This window comes from Canis lupus, chromosome 24 (assembly GCF_048164855.1).
Source record: "Canis lupus baileyi chromosome 24, mCanLup2.hap1, whole genome shotgun sequence".
Classification (NCBI taxonomy): domain Eukaryota; kingdom Metazoa; phylum Chordata; class Mammalia; order Carnivora; family Canidae; genus Canis; species Canis lupus.
This window is the reverse complement of record NC_132861.1, coordinates 9,368,922-9,390,719: the sequence shown is the minus strand read 5'-3', so window position 1 is coordinate 9,390,719 and position 21,798 is coordinate 9,368,922. Positions and strand designations below refer to the sequence as shown.

The 21,798-nt window shown below is 38.8% G+C and overlaps 1 protein-coding gene and 1 non-coding gene across 5 annotated transcripts in view; both read right to left on the bottom strand.

Annotated features, from left to right (window-relative positions):
• N4BP2L1 (NEDD4 binding protein 2 like 1) overlaps positions 1–21,798 on the bottom strand; it is a 33,364-nt gene that overhangs the window by 7,976 nt on the left and 3,590 nt on the right. The window contains exon 2 of one of the 4 annotated variants that reach the window (XM_072795550.1): positions 17,933–17,981. The exons of the other annotated variants lie outside the window; for them this stretch is intronic. The gene's annotated coding sequence lies outside the window, so the exon portion shown is untranslated. The remainder of the gene's footprint in view (positions 1–17,932; positions 17,982–21,798) is intronic. 4 annotated transcript variants of the gene reach the window in all.
• Positions 16,921–17,049, bottom strand: LOC140616694 (small nucleolar RNA SNORA16B/SNORA16A family). Its single transcript, XR_012017094.1, has one exon. It is a non-coding gene; the product is annotated as a small nucleolar RNA SNORA16B/SNORA16A family (small nucleolar RNA).

The following is a 21,798-nucleotide window of genomic DNA, read 5'->3' as shown; positions in this document are numbered from 1 at the left end:
TCATTCATTCACGCGGCTGCGGGCGCTGTCGGCTGGCTCTTGGTCCACATGGTCTCGCATCCTCAGGGAGGCTAACCCATGCAGTGCCTGGGTGGCTAAACTGGGAGGCTAACCTGCAGTGCCTCGGAGGGCAAGAGTACAAACTGCTAGGCCTCTACCACATTCTACTGGTCAAAGCAAGTGGCTGTGCCAGCCCCCAGTGTAAGGATAGGAAAATAAACACAGGAGAGGTGGCAAGGAAATGTGGCCACTTAGCACTCTACCACGGATACAGGAAGTGACACAAAAGAATAAAGGAGATTTGATGAAATAAATCTGCCTAGTTTCCATATATATGTCTTTGATCTAACTTTAAAGATACTCAAACCCGAAAGCCCAAATCATCGGTCCAAACTTTAACCTCGAAGGTAAACAACTATTATGATGACGCCTTAGAAAAAAATCTAAAGGCAGCACTAAAGGGTGCCTGGAGGGTGCAGTGGGTTAAGTGACCGACTCTTGATTTCAGCTCAAGTCATGATCTCAGGGTCAAGGGATCAGGCTCAGCAGGGAATCAGCTTGAGATTCTCCCTCCCTCTCCCTCCACAGGCCCCCACCTCTCTGTCTCCAATAAATAGTAGTGCTGCTCAAAGGCAGCACTAAATGTGTATTTTATATTTGTGAATATTTTACAGTGTTTAAATCACTTTTATCAATGTTATCTAGTCTAGATAATGAAAGTTGCATTCAGAGGTTAAATAATAGTGTATAACTTATTTTCCTTATATATTATTTCAACATTTCTAAGTTATACACTACATATATATATATATATATATATACACACACACACACACACATATATATATACTTATAATTTCCTTTGTATGCACTAAGTTAAGCAAAGTTATAGATAGTGATTCTAAGACTTTCTTCTTTTTGGTCCCAGATTTGATGTCTCTTCTAAATCTGATTTCATTTGTTTTCCTATTAAGCCTGCCATTCATGGGTTTTGTTGTGGTCTTTTACCATTTTCAGAGTTGAATTTTTCTTCTCATAAACATAGCCTTCTCTGCTCTTGTTTTCCTCTTTATAGTTTATATTATCTATTGGAAGTTAATATTCCTACTCTCTAACGTTTCCTTTATTTTTAAGATGTTGAGAGACAGAAAGAGAGAGTACAAGCAGGGGGGAAGGAAGAAGCAGGCTCCCCGCTAAGCAGGGAGCCCACCGTGGGGCTTGATCTCAGTACCCTGGGGATCGTGACCAGAGCTGAAGGCAGATGCTTAACTGACTGAGCTACCTGGGGAGGCCCTTAATGTTTCCTTTTAAAAAGCTTTACCAAAAAAAAAAAAAAAAAAAAATCTTTATGACATGAGTGCCCAAAATACATTTTATTTCAATCCTATTTCCTTTTAGAAAACAGAACACACATATACCCCCCCCCCCAAAGAAAGTACTGCCCTCCTTGATAGTAAAAATTTGCCTTAGAATAAAAGTTAAATTGTTCAGGACCACCATGGGGCTAGACCACCTGCTTATCGTTTCCTAAGAGATACCTGACTATATAGCCTAACTGGTACTCCTAACACGCAGACAAAAATATGAGTGCTTTTGTCTTTACAGCTCTCATGGAAATTAGGGAGGCTAGGGAGAGTCAGAGGTTTGTCTGTATGATCTTCCTGAATCATCCCTTTTAAAAACTTGTTTTATCTTCAGTTGAATGTTAAATTATCACTAGCAGGTACAGTAGCATCTGGAATCTGCAGCACAATAAAAGCTCTCCTAGCTACACAGAGAACCGATTAAACAAACAAATCTTGAGATTCTCAAACAGGTGGAAGTAATAAATACCATTCCATCAGCTTCAGAAGTGATGAGGACAATGCATCAGCTCTGGCTTTCTTTATGGTGGTTAAGAGCCTCATGCATTGGGGAAATTGAGAGGATGAAAATAAGAGAAAAGAAAAAAAATAGACAATTATTTCCACGTAACCATCACTTCCACAGCTCCCCCCCCCCAATTCATTTAAAATCACTGCTGTGAGAGAAATTCAGGTACTAATCTTGATTTCACAACTTACCACTCTTCTGTGTAGTTCTTTATTTAATAACAAATACCCATGGAAACATATTTAGAGGGGCACCTGGGTGGCTCAGTGGTTGAGCATCTGCCTTTGGCTCAGGATGCGATCCTGGGGTCCTGGGATCAAGTTCCGCGTGAGGCTGCCACAAGGAGCCTGCTTCTCCCTCTGCCTGTGTCTCTACCTCTCTGTGTCTCTTGTGAATAAATAAAATCTTTTTTTAAAAAAAAGAAACATATTTAGATATCTATTAATCACTCACTCTCTGACAAAGTCCAACGTTACTATGTAATTTTGAGTTGTACCCCCAACTTTTCTATGGAAATTTCCCAACATGTAAAACAGAATAATACAATCACTCTCTATGGACTCATGACCCAGGTTCAACAATGATCACAGCCAGGGCACTTGGGCGGCCCAGTCAATAATGCAGCTGACTCTTGATTTCAGCTCAGGTCATGATCTCAGGGTTGTGAGAGCGAGGTCTGCATAGGGCTCCTCGCTGGGGATGGAGCCTGCTTAAGATTCTCTCTCTCCTAACTGCCCCTCCCACCTGTACACATGCTCTCTCTCTAAAAAAAACAATTATCATAGCTAATCTCGTTTCATCTGTTCCATATTTCATTTTGCCGAGTGTCCTGTCAGTGTTCAGATTTCCCTGATTGTACCTGGATGCCATATCCCTTAGGTGTCATGTATTCCACTTTTCTCTCTCCTTTTTATTTTCACCTAAACTCCCCCCCCCATAATCTTTTATATTTAGATGTTCAAACCCTTAGAAATGAGTTGAAAGAATAAATCAATCAATGTTGCTTACCCTTCATCTCCAGTCACCAGTCAACATTTGGCCTCATTTATTTTCTCTCTCCCATAGGAATTTTTGACGAATCATTCAAAAATTAACTTGCAGACATCATGACACTTTGCTCCTAAATTCCTTGTCAAGTATCTCCTATGGACAAGAACATGCTCCTACATAACTACAGTAACATGATCCCATTAAGAAAATGAACACTTATTTATAATAACTAATGTTAACAGAATTTTTAAATTTAACATTTTTAAATTTCCCTCATGGTCCCAATAATGTCTTTCATAGGTTCAAATACTGCATTTGATTTTCTGTCTCTTTGGTTTCTTTTAATCTAGAACTGTCCTCGGGCCCTCTTTGGTTTCTGTTTTTTGAAGAGTCCAGGTCAGTTGGCTTAAGAATGCCCCACATTCTGAGTTTTTCTGATGATTTCCTCATGATTAGGTCCAGGTTACACATTTTTGGAAGGAAAGTACAGAGGTAATGTTTGTGTACTTCTGTACATAATGACAGCTTGTACTATCATGTTCAGTTTGGTGACTTGGCTGAGAGGTGGTGTCAGGCAGATCTCTCCTCCATAAAGGAACATTGCTTGCCTTGTAATGTTATACAAGGTCAGTGCAGGAGGGCAGGGATGGGAAGTGGGATGTGACATTGTGAGGCCCCATATAATGATCCTGTTACTCACCGACCTTTCCCCCAATGATCTTTACATTCATTGCTGACCCTGAATCAAGTATTACATTAGGAATCGCAGAATGTTGATTCTTCTCATTATGTAATTTCTTCTTTATTTACTTTGTGCATTGTCTTGTAAAGAGGAGCTTTCTTTCCCCTTCCCTTTTAATAATCTTTAACATCATTATTCTTTATGATGCCCAAATTGTCCCATATTTGGCCAGTAGATAGCCCTTCGAGTTGGCGCCTATGTCTTTATCTACACAAACCTTAAAAATATTGTTTTTATTTTCTAATTAGCAAAGAAATACTTCACTGTGGAATATTTTTACACAGAAAACTTCAAAAAGGGGAGGTTCCCATATTTCCATATCTAAAAATAATTATTAACATCTTGATCTTCTTTCCAGGAGATAGAAAGATAGATAGATAGGTGAGTATATAGGTAGGTAAATAGAATTTTTTAAATCTGATGTTTTGTTACATAAAAACAGAAACATAATATAGAGCAAACCAAGTTTTCATCAAACTTATTTCCAAAGCAATTATTTCCCACTTCATGAAATATCTTGCTATGACATTATTTTTACAGATTATTACATAAATATTCACCTGGATGTATCATAATTTACTTCACCAATGCACTATAGTTAAGCATTTACTTTGTACCAACTTCTTTGTCAGCAAGATTTTACATGTGCTGATCATTTATTATTTTTAAAGATTTTATTTATTTATTCATGAGAGACACAGAGAGAAAGGGAGGCAGAGACACAGGCAGAGGGAGAAGCAGGCTCCCCGCCGGGAGCCCGATGCGGGACTCGATCCCAGGACTCCAGGATCACGTCCTGGGCCAAAGGCAGGTGCTAAACCACTGAGCCACCCAGAGATCCCCCAGCATGTGCTAATCATTTAGAGATACTTTGTTATGAATTATATTTTTGTATCCTTGTTAATATTATCTCCTTACTGAACATGTAAATTTCTTTTTAATTTTATGACAAAGTCTAACACGAAAGCCTAATAAATTTTTAGAAATTTTTCTAGTCACACGTCCATCTTTTACTTTCTACTTTCTGCCTCTGATGATACATTTACAATAGTCTCTCCCATCCCAAGTTTATGTAAATATTCATCTTTGTCCTATTACCTTGTACTTCCCAATCATCTAATATTTTTTTATTTTGGTATTCTTGTATTGGTTAAGGATCTAACTGGATTTTTTTCCACATAGAAACCTGGTTATCCCAATCACATAACTGAATACTTTGTCAATTCCCCATTGTTTTAAAACATTTTTCATTACATACTAAATGATAACAAATAATTAGGCCTGTTATTGGACTTTGTTTTGTTGTACTAATCTTGATGTGTAAATTCCTCATTATCTTTTTTCCAGTATTTTCTTATTTTTTAAATTATATTCAATAGTTGTGAATCTTCCCTTTATACAATTTATACCTTATTTTCTTATTTGTTTGAGGAGACATTTCTGAACAACACCACATAAAAGGATTTTTTTAAGTAGGCTCCACCTCCAACATGAGGCTTGAACTGATGACACCGACACCAAGAGTCACACATGCTCTATGGACTGAGCCAGGCAGGTGCCCCAAGGATATTCTTTTCTAGATGTCTTTCATTCTTCCCCTGGTGGGCTAAAATTGGTTGTTCCAATAAATTTTCTTTTCAGGAGTGCTAAGCACTAAACAATGGGGTTGGCATATATTATCTCTCCTTAACCTTTATAACAATCTTATGAAGTAAATATTTTCTCTAGTTCTTAAAGAAAAACCTTCAAGAAATTAAATAATTGGTCCAAATTTACACAGCTTGGATGCTGTGCTGCCCAAATTTTACCTCGGATCTACACAGAGTCATGCTACATAGGTGTTACATACTTTGCAAGCTCTTGTGTGTCTGAGAAAGACCTTCTATTGTCTGCATACATTAGCAGTTTGGCTGGTTGAGAATTACTGGATTACAGTCCCTTCCCCCAGATGTGTATAATTCAAATATGTTTCAGTTATAAATGGGCTTAATTACACTTAGCAGAAAACTCCAGTAACAGTGTCTTTTAAAAATTTATATATTACATATAAAAATACAGAGGTATGATGGACCCAGGTCAACAAGGGATCCAGGTAGCTACCACCTTTCTTAGTAAGAGGCTTCCATTCCTTTATTCCTCCATTCTGTGCCTCCTGGTGGGCACAGAATGCCACTGCAGTTCCAGCTTCTACATGGTGGAAGAGGCAAGAGAGCTTTGAAAATGTAGTTTTATGGTTGGCACATTGCCGCACCCGACAAAAAGGAACTCAGGAAATTGGAGTATTTAATTAACAGTTTTTGTACCAGTCTTACCAGTATATGTCTAAGTACTGAGTTTATCTTTTTATTATCACTTTCATTTAGTCTTCAATTCAGAAATATGTGCTATTGTATCTGTAATCACTTCTTCAGTTATATTTACTATGGTTTTATTTGGTTATATTTATTATCACATTTGTCTTCTAGATTACTCTTTGATTTTCTGTATTGTGATTCTATTCATCTCTATCTCTAATGGGCTTTTAAAGTCCAACATTTTTTTTATATTCTTTTTTAAAATAGATCTCATTTAGCTCCTTTTAAAATTCTTTTCTGCTTCTTAGTCAATTCCCTTCATATTTAAGACTCACTATATTTTTTTACCTCATCACATGGAGAGGAATTTTCAAGAAAAACAGTTAAATATATAGAAAAAAAGAAAAATAATAACAAATATCTGTAGATCTACCACCTGGATGGAGCTATAGTTGTTGACATTTTTTCATATTTGTTTTGTTAGCTTAAAATTCAACCTTTCCTTAACTCTGGCATTCCCAATACCTTTACTATACTGCTCTTTTCTCTTTTCCAGAACCCTTACCACCTTCTAATATAATATACAATTTCCTTATACTTTACATCTGTTTCCCTACCTCTGGCATACAAGTTTCATGAAGTCAGGATCTTTATTTTGTTCACTAATTTTTCTCAAGTACCTAGAAGACTCCCTTAAATATAGTAGGCACTCAATATTTATTGAAAGAATAAATGAAGGAAAAGTATATTTTTGTATCTATTCATGCTTATATATAGAATTAGTCCATTTCTTTTAACTGCTTTCTGTACTCCATTATCAGCAAATATAGCTAACATTTATAAAGTGCTTACTGTGTTCCAACACTATTCAAATGGCTTTACATTTCTCATATAATGCTCAGATAGACTTGTGAGATAAGACTGTTAGTAACCCCTGTGCTAAAGATGAAGAAATTAATACCAGTGAGTGGATACAAAATCAACAAACAGGACTTGGTTGCGTTTCTATGTACTAACAACAAAATGTCTAAAGAATAAATAAAGAAAACAATCCTGTTCAAAGTAGTACCAAAAATAATAAAGTATTTGGGAATAAATTTAACCAAGTTGGTGAAAGATCTGTATATTGAAAATTATAAGATTTTGATGAAAGAAATTGATGACACAAGTGGGAAGATATTCCTTGTTCATAAATTGAATGAATTAATATTGTTAAAATGGCCATACTATCCAAAGTTATCTATAGGTTCAATACAATCTCTATCAAAATTCCAGTGACATTTTTCACAGAAATAGTAGAAAAAACAATCCTAAATTTTCTGTGGAACCACAAAAGACCCCACCCTCAAAAGCCAAAACAGTCCTGAGAAAGAAGAAGAAAGCTGGTAGGGCACCTGGGTAGATCAGTTGGTGAAGTGTCTGCCTTCAGCTCAGGTCATAATCCCAGGGTCCTGGGATGGAGTCTTGCATCAGCCTCCCTGCTCAGGGAAGAGTCTGCTTCTCCCTCTCCCTCTGCCCCTTCCCCCACTTGTGTGCACGCTCTCTTGCTCTCTCTGTCAAATAAATACATAAAATCTTAAGAAAAAAAAGAAAAGAACAAAGCTGGAGGCATCATACTTCCTGATTCCAAACTATAGTACATAGTGATCAAAGTAGTATGGTACTTGCACAAAAACAGGCAGAGACTGATGGAACAGAATTGATAGCCCTGAAATAAGCCCATACATATATAGTCAACTAATATTGGACTAGGGAACTAAGAATACTTGACAAAGAAAGGACAGTCTCTCTGATAAGTGGAGCCAGGACAAGTAGATAAGCCCATGAGAAGGATGAAACTAGACGCCATCTTACACCACTCACGAAAAGTAGTTCAGAATGGACTAAAGACTGACATGTAAAAACTGAAACCATAAAACCCCTAGAAGAAAACACAGGGGAAAAGCTCCTTGACATTGATCTTGGCAACAATTTTTTGGTATAGGCCACCTGAAGCACAAGCAACCAAAGCAAAAATTAATAAGGGAGACTACATCAAACTACAAAGCTCTGTTAGAGGGCCACTCAAGGGATCCCTGGGTGGCGCAGCGGTTTAGCGCCTGCCTTTGGCCCAGGGCGCGATCCTGGAGATCCGGGATCGAATCCCACGTCAGGCTCCCGGTGCATGGAGCCTGCTTCTCCCTCTGCCTGTGTCTCTGCCTCTCCCTCTGCCTGTGTCTCTGCCTCTCTCTCTCTCTGTGTGTGACTATCATAAATTAAAAAAAAAAAAAAAAAAAGAGGGCCACTCAAGAGGGTTACATTGGAAGAACGTGAACTCACCTCTTCCCATAGACACCAAACCTACACTTACAGAGAGAGCAATTCCTCCTGAAGAACGGCGGGCTGACTAAACAGCTTCTGCACCACAAATGATGAGAAACCACACCGGAAGGAGAAGAGAGGTAGACACATGGTGACAATACAGAAGAGAGGTATCACTAAGGGTCCTGCATGCAGACTTGCCTGCCCTCAGCACAGTGAAAAACACGGCAGTTTAAAGGGCAACTATACTATATGTAGAGGAAGTCCATTTAGTAATGCAAGTATCTGAGACACAAGTGGGGAAATGCTGTAACTCTCTCCAATCAGAGGTACCAGTGAATGCCATTTTTAAAATTTTCCTTTTCACCATGATAGTGTGCAGTCAAGAGTCCACAAGCTCTAGCCAGACTGCTAGGGCTGCCCTTGTACACCCCAGGCCCCTGACCACAGCAGCCCCAGCTGTCCCATGAAGGCAGCCTCATCACAGCATGTTCTGGGCATCCCCCCACCCCCACCCAGCCTCTGCCCAACCCAGCTGTCCTGCCAAGGAGGCCCAGGTGCTGCATACCCCCAGCCCCCACTGGACTATGCCTCCTTTAGCTCCAGCCATCCCACCAGGGTGGCCCACACCTGCTCCAGCTTTACCTGTCCCACAAGGCAGCCCTGGCACAGCACTACACAGGACCCCTCATATGGACCACAGCCAATATAGCCACCCCACTAAGGCAGCCCCACATTGATGTGCCCCAGGACACTCTGGCTCATGTCCCCGCAGGCCCCAGCCACCCTGCCATGACAGTCCTGGTGCAATGTGCCCCTCAAGTCCCTCCAGCCTACAACTGACCTAGCCAACCTGCCAGGGTGCCCACGCTCACTTGCTCCAGCTCCACACATCCTGTTAGGGCATCCCCTGTGAGGTGTACCCGAGGGCCCACCAGCCTGCACCTACTTCAGCTCCAGCCATCCCATCAAGGCAACACCAGTGCAGCACACCCCAGGACTTCCCAGCCCATGCTGCTTCTGCCTGCCCTACCAAGCTGCCAGGCACACATAATCTACACAGAGGACTCTCCTTCACAAAGCCATTTCTTCACGACTGTGAGAAGTAGGTGTTCACCTAATTCATAGGAACAAACACAGAAAGTCAAACAAAATGAGGAGACAGAAAAATATGTTCCAAACCAAAGAACAAGAAAAGTCCCAAGAAAAAAAGCTCTAATGAAATGGAGCTTCAGAGTTCAGAGTTCAGAGTCATGATCACATAAGGATACTCAAAAATCAGACAAAAAGTTCAGAGTCATGATCACATAAGGATACTCAAAAATCAGAAGAGAAATGGAGGAACACAGTGAGAAGTTTAAGAGGGTTAGAAAATATAAGAAAGAGCAGAACAGAGCTGAAGAATAAAATAACTGAAAAACACACTAAAGAGCATCAATAGCATTTTGGATCATTGATCTGGAAGAACAGTGGAAAGCACTCAATCAGAATAGCAAAAGGAAAATGAAATTTTAGAATAAGAATAGTTTAAGGGACATCTGGGACATCAGGTGTACTAACATTCACATTCTAAGGGTTCCAGAAAGAGAACAGAGAGACAAAGGGGCAGAAAACTGATTTGAAGAAATAACGGATGAAAACTTCCCTAGCCTGAGGAAGAAAACAGACATCCAGATCCAGGAAGCAAAGACCCCCAAAAAGATGAAACCAAAGAGATACACACTATGACATGACATAATGAAAATGGCAAAAGCTAAAGAGATCATCTTAAAAGCAGCAAGAGAAAAACAGTCACATACGAGGGAGCTGCCATAAGACTACCAGCTGATTTCTCAGTACAAATTTTGCAGACCAGAAGAGAGTTGCAGGAAACAGTGTTGACGAGGAAAAATGTATAAACAAGAATACTCTACCTGGCAAGGTGACCATTCAGAATTGAAACAGAAATAGTTCCCACAGCAGCAAAAACTAAAGGTGTTTATCACCACTAAACTGGCCTTACAAGAAATTGCATAGGCTCTTCCTTAAGTCAAAAAGAAAAGGTAATAACTAGAGGTATGGGGGGAGGGGGAACCCTCTCACTGGTAAAGGTAAATATATGGTAAAGGGCACTTTTAAAAGCTAAAGGTTAAAAGGAAAAAATACTACAGATTAAAAGCCAAAAATAGTAAAACCAATTATGACTATAATAAGGGAGTTAAGAGATTCATAAAATAAAAAGATGAAAACATGACATCAAAACATAAAATGTGTGTGGGGGGACCAAAAATGTAGTGCTTTTAGATTGTGTCAGAACTTAAGTGATTAAGGACACCTGGGTGGCTCAGTGGTTGAGTGTCTGCCTTCACCTCAGGGTGTGATCCCGGGGTCCCAGGATCAAGTCCCACATCAGGCCCCCCCTTAGGGAGCCTGCTTCTCCCTCTATGTCTTTGCCTCTCCCTCTTCTGTCACTCATGAATAAACAAATAAAATCTTTTTTAAAAAGTAGATTGCTATATATACAGGCCAATATATATGAACCTCTTGATAACTAAACAAAAAACCCACAATAGAAACATAAAAAATAAAGAGAAAGGCCCCCAAACATAACACTAAAGAAAACAATCAGCAACAAGAGACCAAAAAGAAATAGAGAACACAAAAACAACCAGAAAACAAATTTTTAAATGGCAATAAGTCCATACCTATCAACAATTACTTTAAAGGTAAATGGATTAAATGCTCTAATAAAAAGAAACAGCGCGGCTGAATGGATTAAAAAAATCTATATGCTGTCGACAAGAGACTCACTTCAGATCCAATCACACACAGACTGAAAGTGAAGAGATGGAAAAAGTTATTCCATGCCAATGGAAAAGAAAAGAGAGTTGGAATAGCAATACTCATACCACACAAAACTAGTTTGACTGGAGGTACTTGGATGGCTCAGTTGGTTGACCATCTGACTCTTGATCTCAATTCAGGTCATGATCTCAGTGTCCTGGGATCAAGCCTCACATCAAGACCTACCTGTTATTTTTTATCTTTTTGATAATGGCCAAAGTGCCTAGTGTGAGCTGATGTCTCATTGTGGTTTTGATTTGCATTTCCCTGATGATTAGTGCTGTTGAGCTCCTTTCCATATGACTGTTGGTCACCTGTATGTCTTCTTTAGAGAAATGTCTGTTCCTATCTTCTGCCCATTTTTAAATCGGGTATTTTGAGCAGCCTGGGTGGCTCAGCGGTTTAGTACCACCTTCAGCCCAGGGCTTGATCCTGGAGACCCGGGATCGAATCCCACATCGGGCTCCCGGTGCATGGAGCCTGCTTCTCCCTCTGCCTGTGTCTCTGCCTCTCTCTCTCTCTCTCTCTGTGTGTCTCATGAATAAATAAATTAATTAATTAATTAATAATAAATAAATAAATAAAATCTTAAAAAAAGAAAAAGATTGTAAGAAAAGACAATACATAATAATAAGGGAGTCAATCCAAGAAGGGGATAGAACATTTGTAGATATTTATGCACCCAACAGAGAATAAGACTTAAGTCCTATCAAGCATCTTTTCTGATAACAATGGTATGAAACTAGAAATCAGTTAAGAGAAGTAGAAAAAACACAAACTCTTGGAGACTAAATAACCTGCTACTAAACAACCAATGTGTCAATGGACACACCAATAAGAAAATCAAAAAGTACCCTGAGACAAAGTAAAACGGAAACACAATTTTCCAAATTTATGGGATATAGCAATAGCTGTTCTAAGAGGGATGTTCATAGTGATACAGACCTACTTCAAGAAATAAGAAAAATCCCAAATAAACAATCTAACTTTACACCTAAAGGGACTAGAAAAAAAGAAAAAACAAGGCCTAAAGTTAGTAGAAGGAAAGAAATAATAAAGATCAGAGAAGAAATACAGACTTAAAAAGGACCATAGAAAAGATCAATGAAATAGCTGGTTTTTTGAAAAGACAGACAAAATCAATAATCTTTATAAAGAAAAAAGACTCATCAAGAAAAAAAAAAAAAGACCCAAATAAATAAAACAAGAAACTAAAGAGAAGTTACAACTGACATCACAGAAATACAAATTATAAGAGACTACCACAAACAATTATTTGCCAACAAATTGAAAAAACAGTTTTCCACTGGACAAAGAAATGGATAAAATCCTAGAAACACACAAGAAGAAAACGGACAAATTCCTAGAAACACACAACCTTCCAAGACTGAAATATGAAAAAATAGGAAATCTGAATAGATCAATTACACGTAATGAAATTGATTCAGTAATTTTAGAACTCCCAAAAAACAAAAGTCCAGGACTAGAGAGCTTTACAGGTGAATTTTACTAGACATTTAAAGAAGAGTTAATCCCTACCCTTCTCAAATTATTCCAAAAAAAACTGAAGGGGAAAAAAAAAAAACTGAAGGGGAAGTAACGATTCCAAACTCAATTTATGAGGCCAGCATTACCCTCATACTAAAATCAGATAAAGACACCACAAAAGAAATAAAATTTCAGGCCAATATCCTTGATGGACATAGATGCAAAGATCCTCGACAAAATATTAGCAAACCAAATTCAACATAAAGGATCAAATTGCATGATCATGTGGGATTTATTCCAGGGATGCAACGATGGCACACCACCTGCAGATCAGTCAATGTGATATATCACATTAACAAAACAAAGGATGAAAATCATATGAACATCTAAATAGTTGCAGAAAAAGCACTTGACAAAAATCAATGTCCATTTTTACCCTCCTGGCCACTAGGCACCATGACAGCTAGCCTGTGTAGCCCAAGGAAGGTCCTTCAGGCATTTGTCTAGATAACCCTCCTTGGGGTCCTAGCCATGAGGCCAAGAACTCAGCTGGAAGTGGAGGCCTGTATGTAGGTCCTGGAGGGAGATCATGCTGTGGGATTGTCCAGACCCATGGAAGGAAGGGGGGTTCAGGGGAGCAGCAGGGGGAGCTTATAGCAGGAGAACCAAAATGTAGGTGGCTCTTGTCTCACTCCAGCGCTTGCCCTGGGTGGTACAACACCCACTTATTAAAAACTCCCAACAAAGTGGGTATAGAAGGAATGTACCTCAAAAAAAAAAAAAAAAAAGGAATGTACCTCAATCAACCTAACAGAGGCTATATATGACAAATCCACAGCTAACATCATGCTAAATGGTGAAAAGCTAAAAGCCTTTCCTCTAAGATCAGGAACAAGGTAAGGATCTCCACTCTTGCCATTTTTATTCAACATAGTACTGAAACCCCTAGCTACAGCAATCAGACAAGTAAAAGAAAAGGCTTGATTCAAATTGGTAAGGAAGAAGTAAAACTGTCATTATTTGCAGATGACATGACACTATATACAGAAAACCCTAAAGACTCCACCAAAAACCTATTAGAACTAATAAATGAATTCAGTAAAGTTCCAGAATAGAAAATTAGTATATATAGAACTTGGTTTGCATTTCTATATACTAATGAGCTATCAGAAAGAGAAAGGAAGAAAAAAAACTTATTTAATTAAACTGCATCCTCCCCCCCACCCCCCCCCCAAAAAAAAAAAAACTGGAGATAAATTTAACGTAGTAGGTTAAAGTAGGTTTCAGTACTCTGAAAACTGTAAGAATATTTATTGGGGCGGGGCACCGGGGTGACTAAGTTGGTTAAGCATCTGCCTTCGGCTCAGGTCACAATCCCAGGTCCTGGGATCAAGCCCTACATCAGGCTCCCTGCTCAATGGGGTGCCCCCTTCTCCCTCTCCCTCTGCTGTTCCCCATTTGTGCTCTCTCACTCTCTGTCAAATAAATAAACATTTTTAAAAAGATTTTATTTATTTATTCATAGAGACAGAGAGAGAGGGGAGCGGGCAGAGACACAGGCAGAGGGAGAAGCAGGCATCATACAGAGAGCCTGACGTGGGACTCGATCCAGGGTCTCCAGGATCATGCCCTGGGCTGCAGGCGGCGCTAAACTGCTGCACCACCAGGGCTGCCCCAAATAAACATTTTTTAAAAAGAATATTTTTGATGAAAGAAATTGAAGATAACACAAATAAATGGAAACATATACTCACAGATTGGAAGAATCAATATTGTCAAAATGTCCATACTACCCAGATTCAATGCATTCCCCATCAAAATACCAATAACATTTTTCACAGAATTAGAACAAATAATACTAAAATTTCTATGGAACAACAAAAGACCCCAAATAACCAAAGCAATCCTGAGAAAGAAAAACAATGTGGAGGTAATATGCTCCCTGATTTCAAACTACAAGCTATAGTTATCAGGACAGTATAGTACTGGCACAAAATAGACACATAGGTCTATTTTGAAAATAGAAAGAGAGCCCAGAAATAAACCCACATTTATATGGTCCATTAACCTATAACAAAGGAGGCTAGATATACAATGGAGAAAAGACAGCCTCTTCAATAAATGGTGCTGGAAAAACTGGACAGCCATATGCAAAAGAATGAAACTGGGCCACTTTCTTACACCATACACAAACTCAAAATATCAAAATAACTCAAATACATTTTAAAACTTGAATGTAACACCTGAAACCATAAAAATGCTAAAAGAAAATATAGGTAGTAAGCTCTTTGACATTGCTCCTAGTAATATTTTTTTGGACTAGTCTCCCAAGGCAAGGGCAACAAAAGCTAGAACAAACAAATATAATTACATCAAACTAAAAAGGTTTTGCACAGTGAAGGAAACAAAATAAGAAGGCAACCTACTGAATGGGAGAAGTTATTTTCAAGTCATACATCCAGTAAAGGGTTAATATCCAAAGTATATTAAGAACTTACACGTGGAACTCGATCCCGGGTCTCCAGGATCAGGCCCTGGGCTGAAGGTGGTGCTAAACCGCTGAGCCACCCAGGCTGCCCAAAATATACAATTTAAAAATGGGCAGAAGATAGGAACAGACATTTCTCTAAAGAAGACATACAGATGGCCAACAGTCATATCTAATCATCAAGGAAATGCAAATCAAAACCACAATGAGACATCAGCTCACACTAGGCAGACTGGCGATTATCAAAAAGATAAAAAAATAACAAGAGTTGATAAGGATGTGGATAAAAGGGTCCCTCATACACTGCTGGTGGGCATGTAAATTGGTGCAGCTATTATGGAAAAAAAGTATGGAGGTTCCTCAAAAAATTAAAAATAGAAGTACCATATGATCCAGCCATTCCACTTCTGGGTATTTATCTCAAGAAAACAAATACCAACTTGAAGAGATATCTGCACCCCTGTGTTCACTGCAGCATTATTTACAATAGCCCAGATATGAAAGCAATCTAAGTGTGCATCAATAGATGGATAACAAAGATGTGTTGTATATATGAAATATGACTTAGCCATAAAAAGAATAAAATCTTGCCATTTTGACAACGTGGGTGGACCAGAGGGCATTATGCTAAGTGAGATAAGTCAAACAGAGAAAGACAAACACAACATGACTTCACTCATATGTGGAATCTAAAAAACAAAACACATGTTATGTGTCAATGACATTTCATTAAAGCTGGAAAAAACAAAGACTCATGAGTTGCACAGCTGGATTAAGTCCTAGACTTCCGGTCCCAGAGCTGACTATAAAATAAACTACATTTATTTGTCCTTTTCTCTAGTGACATTTAGTTTGTTTGCAATTTCCCTACCATGAGCAGGTTTCGGAGACCATCAGTGTGCCTATCTCCCTTTGCATTTATACAACAGTGCCTGAGAGTATATACATCAAGTAGAATAGTGATGGACTTCTTTTTTGTTTGTTCTTTGAAAGCAGAGCCCATGTTATTTAAAGTTTTTCTTCTTCCCTGCAGAAAATTTTTTTCTTCGATAGAATATATGTTCCATGAAGGCAGGAATTTTTGTTCTGTTCATTGCTCTATTCTGAGCAAACAGAAGAATATCAAGCACATGAGAGATATTCAATAAATATCTGCTGGATATATATGAATGATTCTTGAATATTAGGCTCCGTTGCCTTAATTATGCAAACTCCTTTTATACAGCCCCAAACTGTGTGAGGAGAATTTCTAGTTACTCATCTTTGTACATTGAGAATTTTACCCAAACCTTGGATTTACCTCCCAAAGGAGACAGAAAGAGAGTATTCTTCTTGGATTTCAGCACTTTCTCTGATGTTATTGGTATTCTCCTCAAGGACTTTAAACTGGGGTGGGGGGCGGGGGTGGGGGTGGGTAAGGAATAAGTTAAGTTCTATGACTCAACAGCCTGAAGAGAATGGGGTGGGAGCCACAGCAAATGACCTGGGACATTCTCCCCCAAGTCTGGTGTGGCTTGACCTTCTTGGCGCTGCCAAACACCGTGCCAAGGTTCAGCCTTGCCCTTGCAGAGATGGAGCTCAACCTCTGCCGGCCCCATGGACACTATCAAGCCCCAGCGGCTAAGAAGACTTCAGCGAAGAGTTCCCAGACTGTCCTACCACTCCCTCTTGCCGTTCCCCTTGCTGCCTCTCAAGTAGGGCATGTTCATCAGATCCAAAACCAGACTCAGCCCTCGAGTGCCAGTGTGGTCCCGTTCCACGTTATCTGGAAGAACTTCCTTCCTCTTTCATGTGAATAGCTCCCTTCTGTAGAATCTAGCCACAGTACTGGTTTCCTCAGTTTCTATTGTTGGTCAATTCTGTGGTGCTCAGAATGGGAAAAAGAACCAGAAGCACACCTACCTCTGTGCTAACTTGTCTTCAGCTGTGTTTTCCAACATGTCATAAGTCAGTTACAGACAACAGAACAGTGGTTGAATAGGAAAACTGTCATTTAGGCTCTTTTCTGACTGCTGCTTCTATGTGAAAGCAACTGCATCTTTGATTCTAATTTTTAAACCTCTTTTTAGTGTAACTACTGGGTGGTGGAAATGGCACATCCCATGTCTTCACGTGTAAAACACAGGAATGGTTTTCTTGTGCTCTGATGGAAGAGGACTTTGGAGGGGATGGCTGTACCCCTTTTTTGCTCTTGTCTATTTTCTACAGCCCATTCATTGTTTTACAACTAACTCTCTTTAGGTGAATAATCTTCTGTTTGCTTTTGTGCTTACTCAACTGAGAGGACAACTGAGCAGACATCTCGTAGAAAGCTCCTGGAATTAATAAATCCAGCAACTATTTAGTGATTTAGGCCTACAAGGTGCCAGAACTTCTCTCAGAAGCTGAAAACATTTTCCCATATCAGAACTTAAGACACATCTCATCTCACAGAGCTTACCTCCTAGTAAAATAAATAGATAATAGGTAAGCATCTGTCAGGTGGTGCTAATGTAAGGGAGAAAAAAAGCCAGAGTACAGAGCAAAGAATGTTGGAAAGGCATAATGTTAGGAAGCAGAGAAACCCCCTCTCAGACCTGCTGCTTCATCATACCCTTAAGAAGTGTGGAAAAAGAACATTGAAACCTCCTAGCTATATAATCATACCTCAACAAGATTCCCTCGTTAACTGTGAAAAGTGGATGTAGGTGTGTTTGTTCATGAACATGCCTAGTAAGGTAAGACCACTTTGTGTATTATGAAATCTGGACTCTTTGAAGCAAATGTGTAATCCTCTGATCCTAACGTCCTCACTTATAAAATGAAATTGACTGTATCGTAGAGTTATTGTAAAGATCTAATAAGCCAGCATATAAGAAGTGCCAGGCATACAGTCAGCACTTAATAAATGTGGGCTTTCTTTCCTTTCTCTCTCCCCCTTTCCCAGGCTCTTACCTTGATAAAAACAGCCTTCTCCCCAAGCCATAATGATGCAACAGAGATCCTTACAAAAGAACAATTAGAAATTAGATCAGTTTTTCCTTATTGTACTATTTCCTCAATCCATAGAGCTTTTAATCTCTTTAAACAATTTGGAGTGAAGACAATTTCTTATTGGGTTCTTCTAGAGTCTGAATGGGCCTAGAATGGTGCCATAATATAGAAAAGAGTTCATTGAAATGCCATGAGGGAGGGAAGGAACTAGATTGAATTACAAATGTCCTATCATGATAGCCGGTGAAGAAGGGGCTTTAGACCCTCCAGAGTTGGGTGTTGATGACATCTCTCTCCAACACATCATAATCAGGATAAATATGAATACTTACTAAAAAATCTAATTGAGTACCTGGGTGGCTCAGTCAGTTAAGTGTCTGCCTTTGGCTCAGGTCATGATCTCAGGGTCCTGGGATTGAGTCCCACACCGGGCTCCCTGCTCTGTGGGAGCCTGCTCCTCCCTCCTGCTTGTGGTCTCCCTCACTCTCTGTCTCAAATAAATAAATAAAATCTTCAATCAATCAATAAAATAAAAAAAATCTAAGTCATCCCCTCCTATTGTCCCCAGTGGTACCACATTAATAAAGAAAATACATTCCCTCATGGTGTGTGTGTGTGTGTGTGTGTGTGTATATATATATATATATATATATATATATATCAAAAGAAACATATCATCATTACTGACAAATAATAAAATGTGGCTTGAAATCAAGGTAAACTCAGCCCCTTTAATAAAGGCCATGTACGTGTTTTGGGTTTTTTTTTTTTTTTTTCATCAAACAGATCAAAACCAACCTTCCTCTTTCAGAGTCACTCCCACTAGCCTCTTCACTCCGTGTAGAAGTAAAGGCTCTGGAATAGAAATAAGTCATCCCTGTGACCTTGATCAAGATGTCTAACTTCTCAGAGCTTGGTTTCTCGGGCTTGGACTACGGAACTTCTTGTGCATGTCCTGAGATTCTTCTATGAAAACATTCTTCCCCTTTCACTTCTTCCTCTATTTCTATTGCTTCTCTAATCATAAACCACACCTGCAATACTATACCGCTCCAATTCAGCAGGGTGTTCTCCCACTATCCCAATGGCTCTGGGACCATGGTGATGGTGAATCTCCTGGATAGTTGGACAGCCTTTCTAGCAAGTAATTATAAACACACACTGCATTGTATATTCTTACTCTCTGTGAAACATTTATAAGTCCTTATTCATCCTAACCTCCAGAGAGAGGTATTGTTAAGGACTCTCCACAATGAAGAGAGGAGATTTAAAATCCACGTGAGGAAAATCATTAAAAATGTAAAAGGCTAGTAGTTTCTCCAAGTAGGCCTAAGTGAATAAAGATCTGATATGTCACCTACCTGATTATTTTCATATACAGAGACTTGGAATACTACAAACTTTATATTTTGACTTTACTTTGATTTACGACAGTCCTGCTGACCAGGGGCGCTGTGGAGCACAGGATGACTTGGGATCTAACTACTCACCATTTAGCTAACCTAACTGATCCCCTCTTCTCAACTGCTTGCCATATTTCACTATATTTGCTTGTAAAGTATACCTTCATCCTCACCTCTGTCTTATCATTGCATCACATCAGGAAAGCATCCTCTCACTTCCTTGGAAAGCTCTAGTGCCAAAAAATGGAAAGCTGTTTCTCTTGATGGAAAATTTCATGTTATGTGGAGACATGAATAAAAGAAAAGACAGCTGTCAGCAAGCACCCTTTGAGCCTAACTGAAAACATATAACAATGGTGCCAAAAGGAACTGGAACATTGCAAAGGATGCAACATGTACTAGAGTGTGGTTCTCAGACTTTGGTTGATGTGCAAAGAGTCCAAGAAATTCAAATTCCAGGGTACTGACATAAAGTTGACAACATTTTTCATATATGGCCTTAAAAACAAAAGGAAAAACTACCCTCTTCTATTGTCATTTCATTTCAAATGGACAATCTCTGTAGTGGAATATTATTCAGACATAAAAAGTAATGAGGTTCTAATATAGGCTATGACATAGATGAACTTTGAAAACATTAGGCCAAGTGAAATAAGCCAGACACAAAAAGACAAATACTGTATGATTCCACTTACATGAGGTATCTAGAGTAGTCAAATACGTAATGATGGAAAGTAAATCAGAGGTTACCAGGGGATGAGGAGTTATCGCTTCATGGGTAGTTTCTTGAAATAGATACTGGTGATGGTTGCACAACATCATGTAATTAATGCCACTAAATTGTACACCTAAAAAATGGTTATAATGGTTCAAAAGGGGGACATTTTCACACACACACACACGGTGCAAAGCATAGAGGTAAACAGATCATCCACAGTAGCTTTCATTGATGTAAGAGGAAAGGACAGATGCAGATCCAGGTGAGTTTGTCAGTTCAGCTGTGGAAACAGATATTCCTGGATCATCTGCTGAGAGTGAAAGGGTCTTGGGGTTGGAATCCTATTTCTTCTACCAACTTGGTACTTCTTTGTGCAGGTTTTGGTGTTCCCCGTGATCTGGCCCTGAGTTTATCTAACCAACACATTCACTAATTCAAACCATCCACTTCAGCCAAGCCATTCTCCTCACCAGCTGAGTAGACCACCCAGCTGTCTCTCATCTCTATCTTCTTATTCATGTTGCTAATGCTTTCCATTGTTCAGCCACATCCTTCCCATTTTCAAGGCCAGTTCAAGAACCATTTCCACATGGAAGGCATTGTCTCTTCCATAGTTTTCCTACCCCCCTAATCATTCTCAGTGACTTCGCTGGCCTTGAATACCAACAGCATATAAAATGTTCTTCCTTGTTAGAACTTACCCATAGCAGTGTATTAATTATTGTTTTCCACTTACTAGTCATTTGTAGGCTCCTTCTCTTAATCTTATTTACTAAGCAAGTACTAATAGTTTTCAAGTACCCAGCAAATACTATTATTGTTGATTAGTGAATAATTAACAATTGTTGGTAGTTAAGTAGCCCACGCGTTCCACAGTACTTTCACACATATAATTATGGGATCATTGTTTACCACAGCCTCTTAAATCCCCACAACAAACTTATTAATGAAATATTAGCTCCATTTCAGTGAAAAAGAACCTGAGGTGTTGAAGAATCAAGTGGCTCACGTTAGTTCACATGCTAATTAACAAGTTAATAATTAATATTATATTTAATAACAATTAGAATCAATCTTGTGTATTAAGAAATTTCCTAATATATGTCCAACTGAGAATAAACATAGGAAAAAAGACTTTTTATACAGAAAATGATACATTTATTTTGTTATTTAATAAATGTTTTGTCACACAACCTGAGTCCATTTAGCCATCTTATTTCACAAAACTATTTTCAACTTTAAAAAGTTATTTTCACCTTTAAAAAGTTAACAAGTAATACATATTTGTCATGGAAAAATGAGAAAATAAGTCAGGGGGAGAAAGTCCATAATCCCACTATCTAAAGTCAACAACTACCAACAGATATCTTTTCACACATTTGTCTCTAAGTCTATGTAGACCCCCTTTCTTTGAATAGAAAATGGAATTTTTGTGTAGAGAGATAGATAGCTTTGCTAATAGGCTTTTTAACTTAATGATGGGAATTGATATATTTGTATGTCAAATACATCTATGGTCCCATTAATGACAGCATGACTTGTAAGCTAATCCTCTATTTTTATATGTTTAAGTTGGCTCACATTTCTTCTATCATATAAAAAAGCTCTGTGATGAACATTCCTCTCCCTTCATGTACTTGTCCAATTATTGCCTCAGGATGAATTCCTAAAAGTAGGACTTACAGGTCAATGATAAACTATTTTTG